The sequence below is a fragment of the Helicoverpa zea genome, chromosome 12, assembly GCF_022581195.2.
Source record: "Helicoverpa zea isolate HzStark_Cry1AcR chromosome 12, ilHelZeax1.1, whole genome shotgun sequence".
In the NCBI taxonomy this organism is placed as follows: Eukaryota; Metazoa; Arthropoda; class Insecta; order Lepidoptera; family Noctuidae; genus Helicoverpa; species Helicoverpa zea.
The window spans coordinates 10,525,183-10,548,381 of record NC_061463.1 but is presented as its reverse complement, the minus strand read 5'-3'; the positions used below and the strand labels follow the sequence as shown (position 1 = coordinate 10,548,381).

General features: G+C 33.7%; 1 long non-coding RNA gene across 2 annotated transcripts; it reads right to left on the bottom strand.

Moving 5' to 3' along the window:
* Positions 1-2,466: 2,466 nt before the first annotated feature.
* Positions 2,467-20,766, bottom strand: LOC124635424. Of its 2 annotated transcripts, none has more exons than XR_006985002.1 (2): positions 20,590-20,766; positions 2,467-4,307 (listed from the first exon to the last, which is right to left on the bottom strand). It is a non-coding gene; the product is annotated as an uncharacterized LOC124635424 (long non-coding RNA). The 2 variants fall into 2 exon arrangements; XR_006985003.1 differs by lacking the exon at positions 20,590-20,766 and adding an exon at positions 4,542-4,719.
* Between the last annotated feature and the right edge of the window lie 2,433 nt (positions 20,767-23,199).

Here is a 23,199-nt window from a genome sequence, read left to right as displayed (position 1 = left end):
CGCGCACGAAGGGTTCCGTACCATTATTTATAAAACGGACAAAAAATCACGTTTGTTGTAAGGGAGCCCCCCAAAATATTTCTTTAATTCTCGTTTTCAGTATTTGTTGTTACAGCGGCAACAAAAATACATCATCTGTGAAAATTTCAGCTCTCTAACTATCACACTTCATTAGATACAGCCTGGTGACAGACGGACGGACGGGCAGAGGAGCGAAAACAATAGGGTCCCGTTTTACCCTTTGAGTACGGAACCCTAAAAATCACCTATTTGCTCTAACAGAGGCTTACATGGCAGTCTTATACCTCTGGTGCTTATTTATTTTGGCATTTTTATAGTCGTGCCAGCATACTTCACTTGCTATTTTCCTATAGCAACTTATCCACGGTATTACGGTTTTCTAGGATTTCATTTGTTTTTGATACTTACTAAGTCAGCCTAGATTTTCATTATTAAACTTACCTACTCATGGATTACTCTGCTGAAAGACTGGTATCGGTGTAACCACCACACAGCACCAATTGGGATATGTCTTGCTTGGAGACGGGCAGCAGCATCTTTCTTTCTTTCTCCTGCCCTGTTCCCAAATTTTACTTGGGGTCGGTGCAATATGTCATTTTCTTCCATTTTCCCCTGTCACTCGTCATACTGACACTCACTCCTATACACACCTACCTAGCACACACTTTGTTGCATGCGTATCATCCCTCCTCATTACATGCCCATACCACGACAATCTTCAGCATCAGCATCTCCGAAGCTAAAACATCCCACAGTACGCTTACCAACATAGACGCCCAGCGCGGTGAGTATATGGGCAAATCCTCTATGGCCTGGAGGAGGCCTTTGTCCAGTGGTGCATATTTTTAAGCTATGATGACCATAATCGGTGGCACCTTCAATCATTTATTTAGCCAAGTACTTATCTACTGGTTTATTTTTATAGGATTGCATTAGTAAATTCAGATTTTAAGTAATCTGCACAAACAAATATGCTCATCATACAAATTTTATCATACAAATTTGTTGACCTACTCTTTTTCTACTGTAGTACCGGGAATCAAACCCGGAAGCGTCAGTTCTACAGTTCGGCCATCTTTATGGCCCAAGTGATAGATTAGACGTATTATATAGCGCAACCACTGATGATTTTATTGAGATTTAGTTCAGTTTCGAGTTAGGTTCGGTTACAGACAATATTACTCTTGTATAATATATGGTCAGACCTATACTACTTCATTGCCCTGTAGTTCATCATAATACTTCTATGCGGGAATCGAACCGCATCATAAAGATAGTTACTGAATAAAAGGGAAGGTGTGGAAAGAAAGAAAACTACAGTTTATAAAATATATATTTTTATTCAATAAAAAACTTTTATTATAGAAAGAAAATATATAAACAAAATGGTGACAAAAAACGGCACAGCGACGCGTTGATAGCTCTCTGAAAGCTTATAATACAATTATATAGAAATAATAAAATTATAGTAAATAGAAAAAACAACGTAAAACATATAGGTACAATAGAAAAATCCAAGAAAAGTAAACTAATAAATCTACTTTAAAAAACATATACCTAACCCTATAAATCAGCAAATTATAACCACGAAACTGACCGTACAGTATACTGGACATTTAACACTTCGACCGCTTAAGTGCGGTCGTTAAGACCCTACAGCTATTTCCGTCTATAATAATACACTGAGCAATAAAACAGATAACAGGAAAAAGCTGACACGATAGCAGTAAAGGAAGGGTTAGATCGCCTACGGTCTTAGAAAAAACTTAACAAGTTATAACATCTTAAGTCTGTCATCACACAAAGAAAATTCAACTCTATCTACGAAGATGTACGGTTGATTTTCGTGTGTCGTAAATTGGAAAGTTGTAACCCGTTGAATGCGCGCGTCGTATATATCCGACTTCCGTAATACAGCCAGTGACAATATAATTGTCTATAATGATATATTATTTTTATCTGTCCATCTTGTGGAAGCGCAGACCCGCGAATGGACGATACACATCTAACATTTTACAACATTTTTCTAATTATTTTTTGTCGTACAGTTTTTTATAAAGTATTGTTTCTTTATTAACATATGTCGGAGTAGTTTCTACTTGTTTAAATTTTAATCGACCACGATAAATTTGTCTTCTTCAATAATTGGAATTAATTAAACTTTATCGTAACGTTACAATTATATTTTAATTTTTTGGACAGGTGCAAATTAATATAAGTAGATATGAGCAATGCAAAACTGCGACTAGATAAAAAACTCAGGAACTTATCTGCAGAAAAAAAATGGTTGACATTAACCAAGCAAACCGGTTATCTATTACAACCATTAACTAAAGTAGGAAACGGAAGTGCGACAGATGTGCGTGATTTTTCTTTAGTAAAAAAACTGTATGTAAATGTCGCCTTCATTTGCATAATACAAAAGTGTTCGCTTTCAATCGTAAAGCAAAAAGTTAACCCTTTATCGACCTTTTTATTATTATTTTTTTTCATGTCGGAGCACGTTGTCGGTCTATGCATAATTAGAATAATGTTCTTTGTGTAGTGTATGTCATTTTTTGTCGCACAGATGTGTGGAGTTCAGGAAGTAGGAAAAAACGGCTAAGGATCGAAAGTGTAGGGTTATATTGTTAATAAAAAGTAGGAAATAATACCTAGTCAACACTGTTCCGTTGAGCCGGTGAGTTTTTGTTAGATCAAATATTGATAGTTATAACAGCTTTCGATTTCGTTGAGCCTGCTACAGATCGCTTTGGTAGATTCAATTAAAGGCGATTTCTTTAGGAGCATTTTAGAATAGTTTCTATATAGCTTTCAATATGCATACAATATAGTATTTCTTAAGCAGTAAAAACATGCAAGTTAAATAAATTTTATTTTTGAATATTTCAATTTTAACGTCAAAAATAATCCAAATAAAAAAATAGTAAAATATTGCAGAGGTTGATATAGACATATATCATTAAGTCTTCGAATAAAAAAATCATTCCAATTGAGAACCAGAATGAAATCTTGTAAATGAACTCGCCCATTTCAGGAATCTACCACTATCACTTAACGGACGAACATTCACCACTCAACGTACTGACAAACAAATCTTAGAGTAACCGCACACTGCAGATTTTTTAGTCAGCCGACAATTTGATCGGGCGCTTGATAACTACAGAGATGTATCATATGGGAGCGCGCACAAAACAAAGATCAAGAATTTAGCTGCTATCAAACTGACTACAATGTTGATTGGAATCAAGATATACATACTTAAAAAAAATGCCAAAACATTTGATCAACTATTGTTTAGTTTGTTTATTCTACAGTTTGCTTATACTCTTGACCAAGTGACACTCAACCACCCAAGATACTAACAATCAAATCTTAACAACATAAACCAAATATTCATTCAACCGTTTTCAAAGCGAAACTAACAACAGAAGATCACCTGAGCTCCTTATTATTAATAATAATAACCCAAACTATCACAACTGCAAGAAAGGGTTAAGCATTATTATAAAAGATGACTCCAAATGCTGGGAACCAATTTGAATATGCATTGTGATTATAATTTATTCAAATTTACTCACAATGCTAGGGTGTAATTTAATAATTTTTGTAATAACAACTTCTTTGGTTGTTCCGTTATTTGTTACTTTTGGCTATTCTTGAGGTGTGAACTTTTTGGTGTTTAATTGGTGTGTACTGCTTTCTAATTCTTTGAGTTTGTATTTTAGAGGTGTTTCCCGCCGTTTCTAGTTTCTAACGGACTAGGAAGTCCGTTAAAAATATTTAATTTTATTCTAATGGGATCCATCGGAAATACATAAAATTTTGGGATCAAAATGTGGTATCCAACGGGAATGACTCATTATTTAGCGCATTTAGATAAAAATCAGTAAAACATTTTCTATGGAAAAAATAAGTAAAGGGAATTGTAATCCTCTTATCCGTTGACAGAGGTAGACCTATTATAACATCTGTAAGTATAGGTAGAAGTCCTGTAACTACTAAAAACTTTTATTGAATCCAGACTAATTAAATCGTAGTAAATTTACGTCCAAATGTACAATATTATGTTAAATGTACTGCCCTACAGAGCGCTTCCTAAAGTTATGGCGAGAAAGAAAAAAATTATTAAATGTGTGGCTTTGGCGACACCGGTTCTCGTACAGTACAGGGCACTTTCATTCGTCCTTTCTCATCCATGGCAATGAACAAACTTCTCAGCAACACAGAGGGTTATAAATATTATTTTATAATAATAAAAAATATTGTCTTTTCAAACAGCATATCTGAAACAAAAGAAAATAAATTTTTGAATCACGAAATAATGACATAAAAAGGTTTTCAAGAACATAATTGTGAAAAAAATGGTGGAGAAATTCTTGTTAGCTATAACAGTTTTGGAGAAAAACTACGAATATCTTTGAAGTTCAAACAACAAGAAAATATATGGAACTTCTAGTCAGCAACTTTGTCACCACATTGCAAACACGTAAAAATCAATGACTTGTAACTTAACGTACCATTCATTCGAGCACATACCTTACCTGCACACGAAATACTCTAAAAACTCTTAAACTTACTAAGAATGAACAACATTTCACGTTATTCAACAAGAAACTGAGTTATTTTCATTATTTTAGTAGCTAAAATGAGAAATGTGTGCCAAAATGGCGCGACACGGGTTTTCGTCCGCCATCTTTCATATGCGCGAAACTGATGCGCAGTGGGCCGAAAACTAACAACCCCATTCGGACACTATTGTTGCCTCATGAATTCACCCACGCGATATTTTCAATTCGGAATTAGAACACGCAAATACAAACCTTCTCTTTTAAGCTCTAAAGTATATTTTTGCATGTTACACTGTGTAGATATTTTTAGACTCGCGCGGAACGAAAAGGCTTAAGTTGTTCGTTTACATTTTCAAATTAAGAATCTTATTGGTTTGGGCTAAGGTTCAGTTTTCTTTGTAGCATATTGATAAGAGAATATTTTTCTAGTTTTTCCAAACTCGAACTTAAAGGTAAAGAGACAAAGTTGAATATCGTTTTCCACTCTAGTGTTGTGCAAGTGTGAGTGCTTATATCGATACGAGAAAACCTTGTTATATCCGCACGTGTGTTAGTTTTTGATAAAGAAAGGGTAACGTCATATCTGGATGTTGAATTTTTACCTATGAATGTGACATTCGGCGGAATAAGCATACATTGATGTGTGTGTGCGGTATGTTGTTTAGGGGTGGAAAAATTTCGTGCCCCAAATGCGACTTTCGGATATTTGGGAATATTGAATGCCGTTTGTTGGTGAGTATTTTTAGAATGTAACTGTATGGTTAAGGATTTTGGAAAATACTAATGCTGTTTATTGAGGTAAAGATGTTATTGAAGGCTCGGAAATTTCAAGCGTGGTTAAAATGTATTTTTTGGCGTACTTATTATATAAGTGTGTGGTATGTTTATATCTTTCTAACTTATCAAAAGATGTATTAAGGTGAATGACATAGGTAGGTACTTGCTGATTTCAACAGATTTTTTATACCTCTGACCTCTAGTATACATTCTTTCAAGCATCAAAGTCATCTTACAGAAATATCCGCGTCCCAGATAAAGGTACAACACTATCTAGAGCTGCGACTGTGTGCTGTCGTATTTTAATAATATTCATTTTTCCATGTCAGCGAATGTTGGAATTCTATGAAATTCTCGGCAAGTAAACCAATATAAACGTACAATGTATATGTATACAAATGTATACTATTATAATATGTATATTACTAAGTGGCTTCGTATTATTATTGTATCAATTACATAAGAGTGCTTTGTTAGATTATTTTACGGTGATAGGCTTGTCAATTTGTATGGGTTTTATGTTGTATTAATATAGATAGATAGATGTGTTGTATTGGTATTGTTTGGGAATTTACTTATAGTGATTTTGTTTTGATGTCCTCCTAGCCGATTATCGGCAACGGCGACTGTTCTCATGTAAGGAGATTAGCCAACTACGCAGGACATATTATAGTGCACGAGCATTTGCGCAGACACAGGTGCACTCACTATTCCTTAACTCTCATAGCCCGATGGGACGGTAATCCGACACGACCGGAGAGAGATCAGGCGCAGGACCGACATTTACGTGCTCTCCGATGCACGGGTGTATCAATCACCAGCTTCCAGGCTCCGGGCTGCTTTGTGAAAGTCTTCTAAAACCCACAAAGCGATTTCGGCCCGACTCGGGAATCGAACCCGAGACCTCGTGCTTAGCAGCCGCACTTGCGACAGCTAGACCAACGAGGCAGTATTTTGTTTTATGTACTGTATAATATTATGATTTCGAGAGAGATTGCCAGTAATAATTACAAAGTTCCTTTTTGGTCTATTGAGTCTTATAGATTTTTGAAGCTTCAGTTTTTAGGATATACATAGTTACCTAGTACATACTTGTTTGCACTGTGCCTACAATCTTTATATAGAGGATTTTACTACTCGTTGTTCTCCACGATTTCACCTGCATCCTGAAGGAACAAGGCACATTCCGTATAAATGATAGAAAATGTATTGAGTAGCTTATACATGAAGGAGTAACAATATATACATCCCTTCAAACATTACTGCGATTTCACACATACCAAAATAATTCAAACTATCAATCAAACGCAAGCGATTGTAGAATTAACTGAGTAAGTAAAACCCAGTAGTGAACGCTCAATAAATAAAAAGGAACCGTCTGTTGTTGCGTTAGGAAAAACGTTATTGATGGTAGAATGTCAGAAACAAAACTGTGCACATTTGTAGTGGCCCTGAAATTGTACGCCCCAGCGCCGAGCGTTTCCGCGTGAGGTAGGGATGGGAGATGCGGATAATTTTGTCGATAAAATTTCGATGGTGTGTTATGGCCTTCATATGTAGATTTTATTCTCAAATTAATAAAAAAAAATAATAATAATATAAAAAATTTCGTCAGCGAAACTTTGGCCGAAAAATAATACTTAAGTAAAGGTATACCTACCTATAATGAGACAGTGACAACTATCGAATATATTGTCATTAATGTATTGATTACATGTATAAACAAATATCTAAGTTAACATAATAAATCTATTTAAACTTGCACGGCAGATTGATATCACATAATTTCCCACTTCCATTGAACAAGACCGATATCTCAACATTACAGTTACCGGCTGATCCCGATTTAAGATACCACATGAAATAAAACCGCCGCTTCAATACCAAGAAACAAACTAAACCATTCTATTTAATCAGTAATCATTCATATATTCACGTACATAAGTAGAAATATTCCATTGCTATTGATTACCACATCAAAGAGACGCGATATACAGCTAATTTATCGAATACCTTTTTAACCAACCGACGTTTTTTGTAGCCATTTGCATACAGTGTGCAGTAATGATTATAAAATGGCGTAAAAGACCGATAAGGAAGACAATATGCATACTTGCATAATTTTAAGTGGTAGGTCTGTATTTAGAATCGCGGAAGATATAAACTATGCTCGTGTAGGTAGTAAAGGTTCTTTAGGTAAATTACTTGTTTATTACCAGCGACTATAGTGCATAGATAAGTGTAAATTGAGTATTAATAAATTTTCCAACTAAAAATCTAATTTCTTTGTGTTCTCTAAGTAGAGAAAAAACGTACTTTTTGTTACCCACTGACATTATTTTCTTATAATATTGAATGGATACCTCCACGCCATACCTTATAGTGTCTTTAAATTTTCCACACATCCATTTTCATACATTAATTCCAAAGATTTTCTACTCCCACCAGTTTTTTCGAAAAAACCAACACGTGTGGAACTGGTTTACAACCTAGTCCGTTTAGTTTTTGCAATTACATAAATAAATAAACTTTGCCTAGTTAAAGTGTGAGATCATCATGCAACGCATATATTAATAATATAGGTATGTATTGCATGCCTCGTTGGTCTGGCTGTCGCAAGTGCGGCTGCTGAGCACGAGGTCTCGGGTTCGATTCCCGAGTCGGGCCGAAATCGCTTTGTGGGTTTTAGAAGACTTTCACAAAGCAGCCCGGAGCCTGGAAGTTGGTGATTGATACACCCGTGCATCGGAGAGCACGTAAATGTCGGTCCTGCGCCTGATCTCTCTCCGGTCGTGTCGGATTACCGTCCCATCGGGCTATGAGAGTTAAGGAATAGTGAGTGCACCTGTGTCTGCGCAAATGCTCGTGCACTATAATATGTCCTGCGTAGTTGGCTAATCTCCTTACGTGAGAACAGCCGTCGTAGCCGATAATCGGCTAGGAGGAGGACATCATGTATTGCATATGTACATTGGAAACGATATGTGCGGTGTAGGAGTCAATCGACTGAGAAATTTCTAGATGTTCTGTTTTCTTTATTTAGATAAGCCTGTGCTTAGACTGTTAGCAGATGCAATAATATTACCTACACTGCATGCTGCTATATTATACTAAGTAAATCAGACGTTTGTAAATTGAGTTGATAAACAAATAGACAATACTAGATTGTTATTCTTTTGTACAAATCACATTATCAATCATGAAATTGGTTGTAATTTTTGGTTTAGTTGTATTCTCAAATTATGAGTGTTTTAATGACATCAATTATGTAATTAAATTACAAAAATCTATATTACCTACAGCTACTTTATATCAAGTAGGTTCGATACTTAACACAAATCTGAGAATTAATTTTGTTTTTGATAGATTAACACCCAATAAAATTCCGTAAAACCGCGAAACACAACAGAATGAACACTGCACAGTCAAGTATCATAACAATGACATGCACAAAGGTGCAATGTTGGTCCAGGCACTCATCTGCAGCATATCTAGGCTACACAAATACTTAGAATACTCACCTATTAGACTCAATTGACAAATCGGATGCGTACAATGATATTGGCAAAGAGGATGTGTATGCAATGATATTTTATTACAAAGTTTAACTCATTAAAGAATTGTTGATTAAATATTTTATAACTAGCCCTTTCCAGTTGTTTTAAGCGGTACCGGAATAAAATATAGTCGATGTTACTCGGGAAGAGTGTAGTTTTCCAACAGTGAATTATTTTTTCAAATCCGTTCAATAGTTTTGGAGGCTCTAAAGTACCTACAAACAAATAAATAGATTTTATTATTAAAATTTAATTCAGCATTAAAAAAGTATAAAGTAAAAAAAAAATATATAAATTACTAGCTTTTGCCCGCAACTTCGTTCGCGTGGAATAGTGACTACCAGCAGATTTTTGATTTGACCAATAGATGGCGCTATATGTCCGGAATAATTTAATTTTTATTTTTTTTTTGTAATAAAAACTATCCTATGTCCTTTCTCAAGTTTCAAACTATGTCTGTACCAAATTTCACACAAATCGGTTCAGTAGTTTAGGCGTGAAGAAAAGACAGACAGACAGACAGACAGACAGAAAGACAGACAGACAGAGTTACTTTCGCATTTATAATATTAGTTTGGATAAATTAAATAATTTTCTGCCTACAAAAAATCTATCGACAAAAAATGACATTGTTTCCCCACCCTAAGCCAAGTACGGATACAAGACATTTGTTTCAGTAGCTACCCGATTTCACTCCTTCTAGCGGGGCACCGAAAATAAGCGGCTCGGTGTTAAATCGACTCACAAATTACTTTTTCCTACTTTTAGAAGGGTACATTAGTAAATATTGCGTGATTACTAAATGATAAATGTGTATAAATGTAGATAATTTTTGAATTTTTAATGGTAAGACATGGATTAAGTTGTTCCTTTTTAGTTTGGGTTAAGGCGGTTGGTAGTTAAGGCGTCTTAATGTTGTTCGTTTTTGTTTGATTTTTGAGTAGATATAGCTAGACATAGTCAATTGACGAATAGGGTGTTGTCTTTTAAGTGTTACGGATTGTCAAATTATGGGATCAGACGTTAGTTTGATAGTAGGAATAGTAATTAGTTTTAATTCCGCGGAATTAACGCTACTTGAAATTTTTTCCCAAAACTTTATCATAGATTGTTTTTATTTGAACGACACTTTAGGCGTTGTTATTGAAAAATATGGGTACGAAATAAACGTTTAATTCGTTCTTTACAAGAATAGTTCTTATTATCCGTTCAAAATCAACCTGAATAGCATGTCTTTTATTTCCCTACTTAGATATGCTTAAAAATATACGCAAAAAAGCCAGCCCTTACAATCCGTCGTTCCTATTCTACCCCGTCCAATTCCTTGACGTAAACTAAATTTTCCGATAGTGAATGGTTTCAAGATGGCGGCCGGTCCCCATGTGCAATGTGTGTGTGTGTGTGCTTGTTATCCAGTCACTCTTTCTCGAATATTTCCCATTCGTTTTGACAGGCGTAGCGAGGACAAGCATAAAGGTGTAAGTGCACATTTTTTTTGTGATTTTTTTTAAATATTTTAATAGATGTTTGCTTATATTTTTAAACGATAAAAAAAGTATTTTTTTCGGTCTAGTTTTTCATAATGAAACGGCTCAAATAAAACTTGGTGTTATGTAAAAAAAAGAATAATAATAAAATATTGTTTTTCTTTTGCTAAGTTAAGATTTTCTCCGTCCGGGCGTGAGCATTTAAACAGCTATATATACCCCCAAGTAAAACACTAAGTACAGGCTGTAATGTCGCTTGAACCACCAAAGACAAACAGTTAAAATACTCGCAAATAAACAATTCCATTCACATCCCCACTAAATAATTAACCTAAATACGAAGAAGTAGTAAAATAATACATTAATAAACATATGTTTGTAACTGAGCTTCACCCATAATAATAATAGGTAATTATTACCGAGTTTAATTATTAATAATAATTGAATTATGTATATGCGATTTGACTTGGCACGCACTGTTGACGTGACTCCGAATTGTGACAGCCGTAAATAGGGGTTTTTAGGAGAAAACCATTAAAAGAAAAATTTGGTAACACAATATGATAATTTTCTATTTTGTAAGCCTGTGCTATTGTAGTGAAATGTCCTCCTCACTGTATATTTTCCAATACATATATTAATATATTATTTATTGTCAGATGCCAAGTTAGAAATAAAAAGCTTTTTATTTCGAAAACCTCTATTCTTGTCCTTAAAATTCAAGGTTTAGATCTATTCAAAAAAAGACCTGTAAAAATTGAGACTAACAGGTAAGTTCTATGTAAATTAAACAAATAGCAGAGGTTTACGAATTATAATTAATTTGTAATATTCTCCTTTTAAATAAATCTCATGTCAAAAATATCTAAGTATGTACATATATCAAAAACCTTAACCAAATTAAAAGTCATAATTTTTCACATACCTCTCTACACTAAAGTCTCGACTCGCGTGCTCTCAAGGGTTGCTTGTTAGCCGACAATACAGTTCTGCGGCTACCAAATTATTATTTACTATATGCTTAAACGATTATGCTTGCCTCTAGTTACGAAGAATTGTTAAGAAATGGCACTAACGAGGTAGAGCTAGAGATGGGAGTTTATCGATATTGAGGGTTGGGACGTAGAGGTGGGTGATGGTCATATTTTGTCGTTTTTGTCAATAAGACAATTAGATTTTACAATGTTTTTTTAGAATGAACTACATTTTAGTTTCCAAATAAATAAAAAGTAAAAACTATGAACTACTCTTTTTGTCTGTCTTTGAAACTGAATAATGTGGCTTTCCATGAGTGAAAGAATTTTGCAAATTTGTTCAGTATTTTTGGAGCCTTTGGGATACGAAAAAATAAATATAATGTTTGTTTGTTTGAATTATTTATATAAATTGAAGCTCGAGGGTGTTTATAACATAAACAGATAGCTTCTAACTCTTTACTTTTTCCAACAATAAAACGCTAGCCACAATTAAAATGAGAAAAAAACTGTGAAACCTACTAATGAACGCAGAATCTCAACAAAGCAAAAATATGAATAGATGGGGGAAAATTTGCCATTCATAAAAGATAATTTCTAAGCAAAAATAAGAAAAAAAAGAAAACTACATACGAAACTAGTCATAGAGGTTTTACCTCTTATTTTGACTTCGTTTTATTTTTCTATCGAAATGTTCGCCCTTAAACAATAAAGCACGTAGTCTATATCTATATCTACTATATAATATAAAATAGGCTCCAAAACTACTGAAACGATTTGAAATTCTTTAATTGTTTGAAAGCTACACGCACTTCTACCAAGCAAGATAGGCCATAATTTATCCCGGTACGGGCAGTAGTTTCCACGAAAACCTCGGGATGATAAAATGATAATTTCTAAGCAAAAATAGAAAAAAAATACATACAAAACTAGCCTTAGAAGTTTTAGTTCCTTTTTATTTAAACGTATTTTGTGTTACTGTCAAAATGTTCGCCCCCAAAGAATAAAGCACATACTGCAAAATATAAAGAAAAGGCGAATGTACTTGGCAAGGGGTAGCGTGGGGGTGAAGTTACCCCTATCTCATTTTGATGCGTCAGACATGACAAGTGTCAAAAATTTACTAAAAAAAACTGGTAGTCCGTGTCGGTATTTTGAGATACGCTATTGATTTAAATGTGGTAGTGATTTTCAGTGTTTGTTTTCACTGTTGTAAATGAAAATTTGTTGATCTTAAAATGGTTCTGTTTCATTGAAATATTTCTAACTTTCAGAATAAATGTTTACCTATATCAGGACATTGTATAGTAGTGGATTTATATCCAGACAGTTTCCCATAAGTTGGTATTTTACTGAACACTTACAAAGAATAAATGATAGCTCAACAAGCTCATGGTTGTGGAAATAACCAAAGCCATTACATACAGTTACAGCCATAATTTTAATTCCATTCATAGCCAATTAATCACAGCGACTCATGACTTTACCTATAAAATTTCATGAATAACTGCCATCTACCCCATCCGCCATTTTATTGCCTCACAAATGTACCTCTACTAATCAAAAAGCTATCAAATGCTATAAAATTAATCAAATACAAAACGTAAATTACATAATCACGGCATCGTAACTCCGAAATCACCCCTAAATGTAACATTTAACCCACTAACCGACTTACTAATAAAACACCAATTTAACCTTGACACAGCCCTAGTTAGTATGCACAGTCTTTCTTTTAAAATCTTACGTATTAATTTGCAAACTTTTCCAACAAAGGAAAAACAACCCAATCCTGAGAACATTAAGAATGAAAATCCATCTCGCTACTCTCGTAGATAGAGATTCGCTTTTCAAAAATGAAAAATTCTAACACAATATTTTTTAAATTGATATCAATACTTAATTTCAACCTTCGCAGCTCGCACTAAAGTTCAATATCAATGCCAAAAATAAAGCACTTAAGGCATTCTGAATTTGAATAAGTTATTTAGCACGTGGTTCTTGTGACGACGTTCGCAATTTGAGTATAAATTAGAACACTTATCTCGTCGCGGTACTATCTTCTTTCTTCGTCTCACATCGAGTTTTGGAGCGTTCTGTCTCTTTTTCACCCCTTGTCAAGCAAGCGTAGGGGTGTCAGCCGCATCAAGTGAGCTTTATCGATATTTCCAAGATAATACTCAAACGGCGACGGGGTGGCTTATGAATAGTAAAATGATAAATGTAAGCAATTTCTAAGTATAGACTGCTGTGTATCAAGACGAATAAGGTGAGGTATATCGATCACTGGGGTGTTTTTTGTCGTCGAGGCACTGCTGAAATTCCATAGTGTAGTAGGGACGGTTAGTTGTCTTGGCAAATTGTATCGATGTCGATGTTTTGGTTAAGCGCGGTCCGCTCTGATATTTAATTTAGCGGCGGAAGCAACAGGTTATTAGCACGGAGCTTTCCCGCCTAACTTTCCGGGCGTTCACTTTTTAAATTCCTCTCTTTCCCTTTCTAATTGGATTGCCTTCTCGTTTTCCCGTGAATGAATGAAACTTGTTGCTTGCTGAATCATTTCGCATTTATTTAAGAGTTTTTAAATGTGTGTCATTGCATCAGGCGAGTGCTCGAGCGTCGGACCTGAAAATCGATTGCTTCTCGATTTGATAAACCGATGGTGTCACTTTGAACCGAATTTTCGTATCCCCCATTATCGTTTAACCGTAAAACTTATTTTAGCGTATAATTTTATGCATGACGGGCTACCCTTTGGGCGTAAAAATTAACACGTTCGATGGTTAATAATTTTCCGCTCATTAGTTCTATTGAACCTCTTCTGTGATGTTACCTTTATATTTTTATCATAACAAAAATAATAAAGGCGACCTCATTTATTTCTTCATGAAATACCTAACAGACAAAAGAATTGATGTACAAAAGGAAATCGTCTAAACGATATTGCTTACCCGATATGATATCTCATATTGTGACAAATTGCGAGTCGTATCCTCGTATCAAAATTCACATTTTAACCAAGCGCCGTCTACCTACGTATAGCTTCACAGTCATACGTGAAACGAAGCCCACACCATATCTTACTCTCGAACACACGAATCTACATACATAAATATATTTCTATTCACCACCCAATACATTTTATCTATGTTACCGTTGCCTTACTAGAAAGTCCAACTATGATGTAAGGGCACATCACTATTGTACGTACATTCGAACCAGACTCTTATTGTTAGAGTGACAGATGTCAATTTGGTTTGGCAGGCGTGATTCTGTTAGTGCGAGATTGAAGTGGATCCGCGATCGAGTCTCACGAGGTATTCTCAAGGGGTGAGCGTAGTTCTTGCGCTTAGATATAAAGAAAGGTAGATACTTATGAAATTCGAAGGAAAAACCACCCTTCCCTATACTTACACAGCGCAGTCGATTCGGTTTTCGCCGAGGAAATTGTAGCGTAGTTTGAACGGGACATTCGCTCACCGTACGCCGCATAGAGACGACGATTTTCTCAAATTTCCTTCGGGACGCGTCTCTTCCAAATTTGTCTTTGCATTTTATTTTTTTATTTGACTAGTGTTCGATTTTTGAGTGACGCGGTTTTTCCTTAATTTATTTTTTGTTGTCTATTAATTTTTTTATTTTATTTTCAGTGACAAAAAATTTTTTTCAAGTCGCGCCGCGGTAAAATTTGACTTGAAAACTTTGCGGGTCGCCGATGAGGTAAGAATTTTTCAGTAGTTATGAAATTAATATTATTTAAGGTGAAATTAAAATATTTTTGAGATATTTTATATGGAAATGCCTAAACGTGCGGGTTTAGCTTTTGATTTCTCAATTTACTTAAGCTCGGGAAAGTTTTGCCGGTAACCTCACCTAATCGGCGCAACGATACCGCGTAATTAAAAATGTGTTCGCAAGTTTAAAACTTAACTAAATTTCAAATTATTTATGATTACCTATTTTAAATACTGATGAGCCTTGATGCCTCTACACTACAATGAATACGTTTTAATACGTTTTTATAATTTTGATTGGGACTTCGACGAATCAATCGTTTGCGTATTGTTTTCATAATTATTATTTTAAACAGGATATTAAGATGACAGCGGATTTAGAGATTTTCAATCTCTACTTTTACCTTTTACTGTTTTTTTTTTAAATTTACCTATTGTATATTCTACGGACTTACGGTTCCGTTCAGAGTTCATACTTTTGCTTCACTATCGTGAAAAAATTATACGAAATGCTATGAAACGAACGTAGTACATTTTCATACTAAACCAACGACTATAAGACTACTGTACGAGTATATCTAATAAAATAATGTTGTACAGACATGATCCTCTTCTCACATGTACCTATCATGAATATTTTTTTAAAGTAGCATAGCCATCCAAGTGGAACCGGCAAGTTAATTTAATTCGTACCCAACAGATCATAGACTACCGGTACGCCTAATAGACAACTATTTTGACTAATTGAGCATTCAAAATGACAGAGAGGCGTGACTCCTGTCAAAATTGACGGTACAATGACGAAATGTCATGGATGATGGTACGTAGGCGGGACTAGAACCTTGTCATATTAATGCAAGTGACATTTTCTTGTTGTAAAACCGGGTTTTGATAGTTAAGAGTAGTAGATGACTTTATTAGTTATATTTTTTATTGATGACTGGGCTTTGAGCGCGACTTTGTCTACCTATATGGGAATTATAAATGGGTTTCAATGACGGAATACAAGTAGAATACTTGTTGTCTTCACTGATGTTTTTTTGGTCGTTATCATAATCATTCGCATTGCTGTACGATTTTTTGTAATTCGATTTTTGATTCAAATGGGGATAAAATATGAGTTAGTAAATTCGCTTTTTGGAACTGTAATTAAAATAGAACTTTGCGTACGTAGCTACATAGGAGTTCCGTATGACTTCGCGAAACTTGATCCTTGCTTCAAGTATTGGCTAAAGTAGTTAAATCATTTATTTGAATTATGACTACAGCTTGTTATATTGGGATTTCATTGTTAATTTCGAATCAAATGTTATTCTTTTCTAATAAGAATACCAACCTACCAATAAGAAATAGGTAAAGAAAGCAACAGAAAGAGTTCGAAGTACACAAATTCAATTAAACAATTAATTTAAAAGAAATGATTGGCTAAATTCATTATCTAACTTTTGATTGTTTTCCTTTCTAGAATTGGATTTTTACTGCCTGCACACAAAAACATACAGATCTATCCATCAATCTCCCTAAATACATACAAAACCTTATGCCACATCTATCCAACTACCAAATCCGCTCAGTTCGTTAAAAAAAGCAATATAAAAAATCCACGCAGAGATAATCACGTATAAATATTAACTAGTGACGCGTCCCGGCTTTGCGCTGAGGTAATTTGCAACTGACAGATATCCGATTTAGTGAAAGGTTTTATAGATGGTCTTTTGTTTATGGGAAAGCGGTGGAAAATTTAGTTTTTAGTCTGCGTAAAGAGTCTGAAAGCATTCTAAGATTTAATAAGCGTTTTAAATATCGGAAGCTAAAGTAAGTTTTGAGCCTGATATTTGCTTTTAATTATGATTGTTTTTGTTTTTTATTCATTATATTTAAAACACGGTAGCCGTAGTAAGTTATCCCACATTTTATTTAATAACCGTTTTCATAGTTCTGCAGAGACAAATTACAAATAATTTAGTCACATGGTATCCTTTTGAATGTTTCCTGAGCGTTTCCGTATAAAGTTATTTCTTTTAAATACTCCGGAACATGCTTATTAAGCCGTCAAACGTTTAACGTACCTATTAAGTTGGTGCTAACAGCCCTGTTCTCAATTATGTTTGATATAGTGACTTACTTTAGAACGTAAATAATACAATTTTTAAGAGAAAGAAAAGTATTTTGAGTCTTATTTTCAATTACGTGGTACATTTTTTGTATCCGGTTCGTAACTGAATTTTAGTATAAAAATTCTATTATGAATCAAAACCTTGTCGTTGAATGATAAATTACACGGCAACACAATGTTTACTCTATTCCTGAATAAAACACGGCAACTTTATTTCCATCTAAACAACCTACTTACAAAGCAAAATCGAACGGAAAACCTATCACAAAATAATATCGAATCTCCATACATTATACTATTGATGGGGTGAACGACATATAATTTATATACCTACCGTACGTATAGCCGATAGTTGGTTCCACCCCCGTACCTTACGACCCTCCGACGCATGTACCTATATACATAATATATACATATGAGTAGGGTTGAGGACAAAATCGATAGGGCTAACTCCTTTGTAAACCAACGGCTTTGCACGATTTTTGAACTGTCAACTTTTTTTTTTTTGGCATTCGGAATTTGAATTTTTTTTTTGCTGGTTACCACGTTTTGATTTTTAGCAAAGACAGTGAGTGATAATTGATTCTTGCACAGGTAACATGTAACACAATATTTATCTATATATTAGCCAAAGTTTGCTTATAGAAAAAACGCAATATTTGATTAATCTAAACACACTCGGAGAATTTTTGTTCCCTTATCAATATGCTTTTAGACATATTATAATGTAAGTACATTTAATATTCAAAATACTGGTAGATTGTTTTACTGCCTATTCAAATGTGTGTAAAATCTAATTATAATAGGTACAGAGGAAACTGCATTGTATCACATTACTTCAAGTATCATAAAAGTTAATTATACTTTATTACCTCTATCGTTAGCTTAACTTAAGTACGTAACTAAATATACAAAAGGTCAATATTACATAAACAAACATACTTAATAACTTGTAATAATAATAATTAAGTACACTTATTTCTGATTAAGCTATAATCAACAATATTATTACTGTTTTTAAATTTAATAGCCCATTTATAAATGGCAATCATCTGAAAATTAAACAAGCGAGATATTTTGCTCTTAAAATTATCTTAACAGTCATCGAACAAATTAACCCTACGATGACAACGCGTAGTTGTAATGGGAACTCCTTCTTTTGCGTCGGTAAAATACGGTTATTATGACCATAGCTGTCAGACTTTTTTTAAATAAAAAGGTTGGTATTAAAAAAAATGATAGGTTGTCTTTGATGTAACTATGCCCGACATTTCTCCAGTGAATCATTTCAAATTCAGTCTGCAATGAATTGGTAATAAGTTTTCTGCCGCGACCTTTTTCGCGACATTTACTTGTCGCAGCCAATTACTTAAAAATATTGATCAAAGCCTTCGACTGTTCAGTGTGAGAACATGGTAAGACTATTTAATTATTTTAAAACAACTCAACGTCAGTATTTTTTACACGTCCCGGTTAATTTATAGCATGACCAAACGAGGAATCGAACGCATAGTTATTTATTTACCGGTGAAGTGGTAGGATCATAAAATTTTATTTTGTTGTTTGTATTTAAAAGATGCCTAATAAAGAAGTTGTTTAATCGACTATGATCGCTACCGACAATTATCGAAAACTTCGAAAATCGAATTTTGAAAGCCTTTTTATTTTACTTTGAGTATTTATTGCTCATCATGTTAAATAGTTGGTTGTTAAAACTTAATTGTCTATGACAGGAACCATGTTTCGTGGTCATTTGATTCTTTTCATTGCTGTAAGTTAATTAAGCTTATTGTTAATAATGATTTAAGAGATAACTTAGAGCTTAATTTAAGAGATAACTTATTGGATACTTTGTATTTTACTATCGTTTTTATCTCTAACATCGCAATATTATCGCATCTTAATTGTCGATTCTTGTTTTTTAACGAAGCCATCTTGAATTAAAGAATGACGCACACGCGACGTCCGTCGGTACAAGCCCGAAGTGACTTAAAGTTAATTAAAAAGAGTTTTAATACCAAAAAAAACTATTACAAAGAGGTTGTGTTAGATGGAAAATTCCTAATTCTTCAAATACCGGGTACAAGCGAACTAAAATGTGGCCTACTGGATTCGGGGGTAATATTATTATGGCAAACCCCACCCCCATGTTGTCAATCGATCAAACATGTGCAAACAGTATAGACTTACAATTTCACAAAACGGCCTTAAGTCACTCACAAACCCCAAAGAAAAATACACCCTAACGCTTTACAAACACGGTTCAGTTTTCGATGATGAAGTCCCCATGCCCAATGTCTCGGGTTTGCAATTTGGACATATTTCTCTTGTACATAGGAGTCATGGAAGCTATGGTAAATGTATTGACAAATATATCAAGTAACAGTTTCCATTAGGATATTGTTTATATCAATTTATGAAAGCACTCGAGTTGTCTCGATTCTTAGAATCGATTGAGTTATGTATGTGTTTAGTTTTTTAAGGGTTAGGTAGGAATATAACCCTCTTTTGTATGGCTTGTTAGTTCGTATAATTTTTGAAAGTTATTTTCACGTGAGTTTACAGTGCGAGATCGATTTAAATTGGTGTTAAAAATCCGTTTGATTCTTATTGGTTTTGAAATTAAGACAATAAAGGACTTGAATATCGAAGTCAAGGAATAATAATACCTAGGTACATAATTATTTGTACTGGCATATCTAATCATAATTGTCATCATCTGCCCAACTGTGTAGAGGTCAGCTTCCAAGGATGTAATGTGATACCTATGTCAATTCAAAATGGCGACATTAGCAACCAAGCAAAAGAAAAATAGCTATAACACTCAACAAGAAGTTAACCCTTTAAAAGAAGACAGCCAACTTTCCGCTCAATAAATATTTCTACAAACACTACAACTTAGACGGTGTTACCATTATTTATTCGACGTAAAAAGGCGATACTTTTTAATAGATACCATCACTGTAAAGATAGTGAATTTCAAGATAGCCATCGAATATTGAGTAACTATAAATTTCTCCTTACTTTATTAATTAAAAGTATCTTGTTTAACGAAGTAATGCTCTTACTATTCTTATTTTACATTTTTACTGACTTCCGACGCGCATAAAACAATCAGGCTGAGTTTTTAAAACGGCTTTTTAGATGGGTAGATAAGAAAAACCTTTAAAATAGAATGGATTAGTTAGGATCATAAATTATGGACTGTTTTGTAAGGAGTTGTAGATAAATAACAATGTAACTTAATAAACGATAATGGAGGCTTGTAATTGTACTTTAAATATAAAAAGGAAGCAAACATTAACCAATAAAATTACATTATTATAACACAAATAGAACAAAATGAAATTACCTTAGAAAATCTCAAATGAAATTTGAAAAATTCGACTCTAGAAACCATTGGCACTTTGATCACCCGCCATTTTTAACACGCAGGCGCACAACACACCTGAAAACTTTGACACTCGTTTTTTTTTAAATTTTGTTGAATTACTAAAAAATCTAAAAACTAAATATATTAAGAAACACGTCTGATCACGGTTGTAGTACAATTTTGAATGCGACCTCGTTCCCTGACCTTTATCTCACGTGAATAAATTATGAACATTTTTGTCCCCTCTCGCAGCGAAAGGGTTAAGTTCAATAGGAACTTATGGTTCGTGAATTTGCATATAATTTTTAGTTTATTATTTATGTTTGAAGGGTATTGTGTTGTAACGTTTTCAGGGGGTTGATGTATTGCTAGTATTAATATGGATTATGAAGGTTTGTCCTGTTCGGTTTGGGGTGGGACGAGACAACGGTTTTATCGTCACCAAAGAGTTTGTGTCACTAGTTTTTTTTTTAATGTCCTTAGTTTTGTATTGGTGTTCCTTTTTTGAAAATTGCTTTTCTCACGTCAAATAATACGTTTTCGAAACCAGAACTTGAAACTTCAACGCGATTTTCGGAACCAGTTGAAAATATCGTTTGGAAAAATATCGATCGAGTTAGACCGCTAGAGGAAGCTAAATTGTAACGTTACCAGCAGTGTTACCTATCGAAACTAGAATGGTATCAATGAAACATCTTAGAACCTCACATATCTTTTTTTAATTCTATTTTAATTAAGCACTATCAACTACGAATTTCTAATTAACTCGATAGTCCTCTCACAAATACAACCCTTCAAACGCTCACCTAATATTATTCACAAAACGCAAAACGGTACTATTATTAATATTAGTATTAATAATGAAACTGATACGATCGCATTTCTTATTATCTGTTATATTAAAATCTACCACAATATGTCCGATGAGCCGGAAGTCTGATCTTTTGTAACAGACGTTCTAACCCTTTTTGAGAACCGATATCTTGAAATTATAGGGTATTGTCTATCTTTTGTGCATCCCTAATATTTAATATTCTTTTGGTAGTGTCTGTGGGAATGTCTTGAGACGGTAGTTAGGAGTAATCTTGGTTTAATTTGAAAAATAGTTACTAAAAATATTGAGTCTTTATATTTTATACTGTTTTGCAAATAACCCTGAAGCAAATAAAATCTAAATTATCAATGACTAGCCGTTTTCCCGCGGTTTCACCCGCGTCTCGTGGTAACTACTGTCCGTACCGGAATAAAATATAGCCTATGTTACTCGTGGATAATGTAGCTTTCGAATGGTGGAAGAATTTTTAAAAACGGTCCAGTAGTTTTTGAGCCTATTCATTACAACCAACCAAAGTTTTCCTCTTTATAATATTAGTATAGATTTATTCATCAGAATTTAAGATATCTAATTATAGTAATTGCAAATTGCGCCTTTTTCATTTATTAATTTAAGCGACAAATCTTACCTTTGACCCGTTATATTTGGCGCTTAAATTATTACGAAACCCTAAACCAATCTTACGCCATTTCAAACCAAAACATCATTCAAAAATAAACACACTTACTTACACGCATTTCAAAAACCCACAATTCTAACAAGTTCTCAAATATTTACTCAATGAAAAAAGCACAATGCACGCTATTATAGGCAATTATCATAGTAACTATAGATTATAGATAAAAAAAAAACTTTGCAAAAGCCACTACAACAAAACAAACATTTCACGGGTCTGTGGCAACGAAAAAAAAAAACTCGTGTCTAAGCACAAGGGGCCTTTTGTACAGAATTTGACTATCTATTGTTTAAAATACTGATTTATAGGCTATTAAACCCTTTCTATTAATGTATGAATAGATAAATTTATGCGCATTATTCCTTGTAAAAAATTGTTAGTTATATTTTATCTGTGGTGTAACAAAGGTGTTTTTTTTTTTAAACAGGGGTGCGTTTGCATGTGCTAAGACACACGACGATGACTTGAAACGTTATTAATATAATTTAAAGAGTTTTAAAACGTAAAACAAAAGTTGTAGAATGACTATAAGTTGTAAAAAAGTCGGATACAAAAAAAAAATACGTTAATAATTTTTATTACTCATAACATTTTATTCGAACACGATCAGATAAAGTTTTACGACAATTTTTAGGAATAAAATACTAAATTAGATAAAATATAGTTTATTTTGTAATAAAATGGCCTAATAGCAACAAAAAACGAACTCTTTGACGGAGACAGCAGTGTCAGACAGTTTTTGTTGACAAACTTTTGAAATATAGGTGCCATTAATTTTTTATACATAGCATCAGGTAGGTGTTTTATTGTGTGAAATATTTTTTGAACTTACTTAATATGCATTTGTTATTTAAACACTTTTTTAAATTGAATTAAAAGTAACACAGAGGCTGTAATAAGATTTTCATTCCATATCAGTTTATCCTTTATCATTAAGTGTTAGTAAACCTGTTCTGCTAGCCTTAAATTACGACCATAGGCCACGACATCAGATCAACCATTTGCCTACAGAGAAAAAAAACAGCATCACAACTAAATATTTAGCAAACCTATCTGGCTTTAAAAAACGAAAGCATCA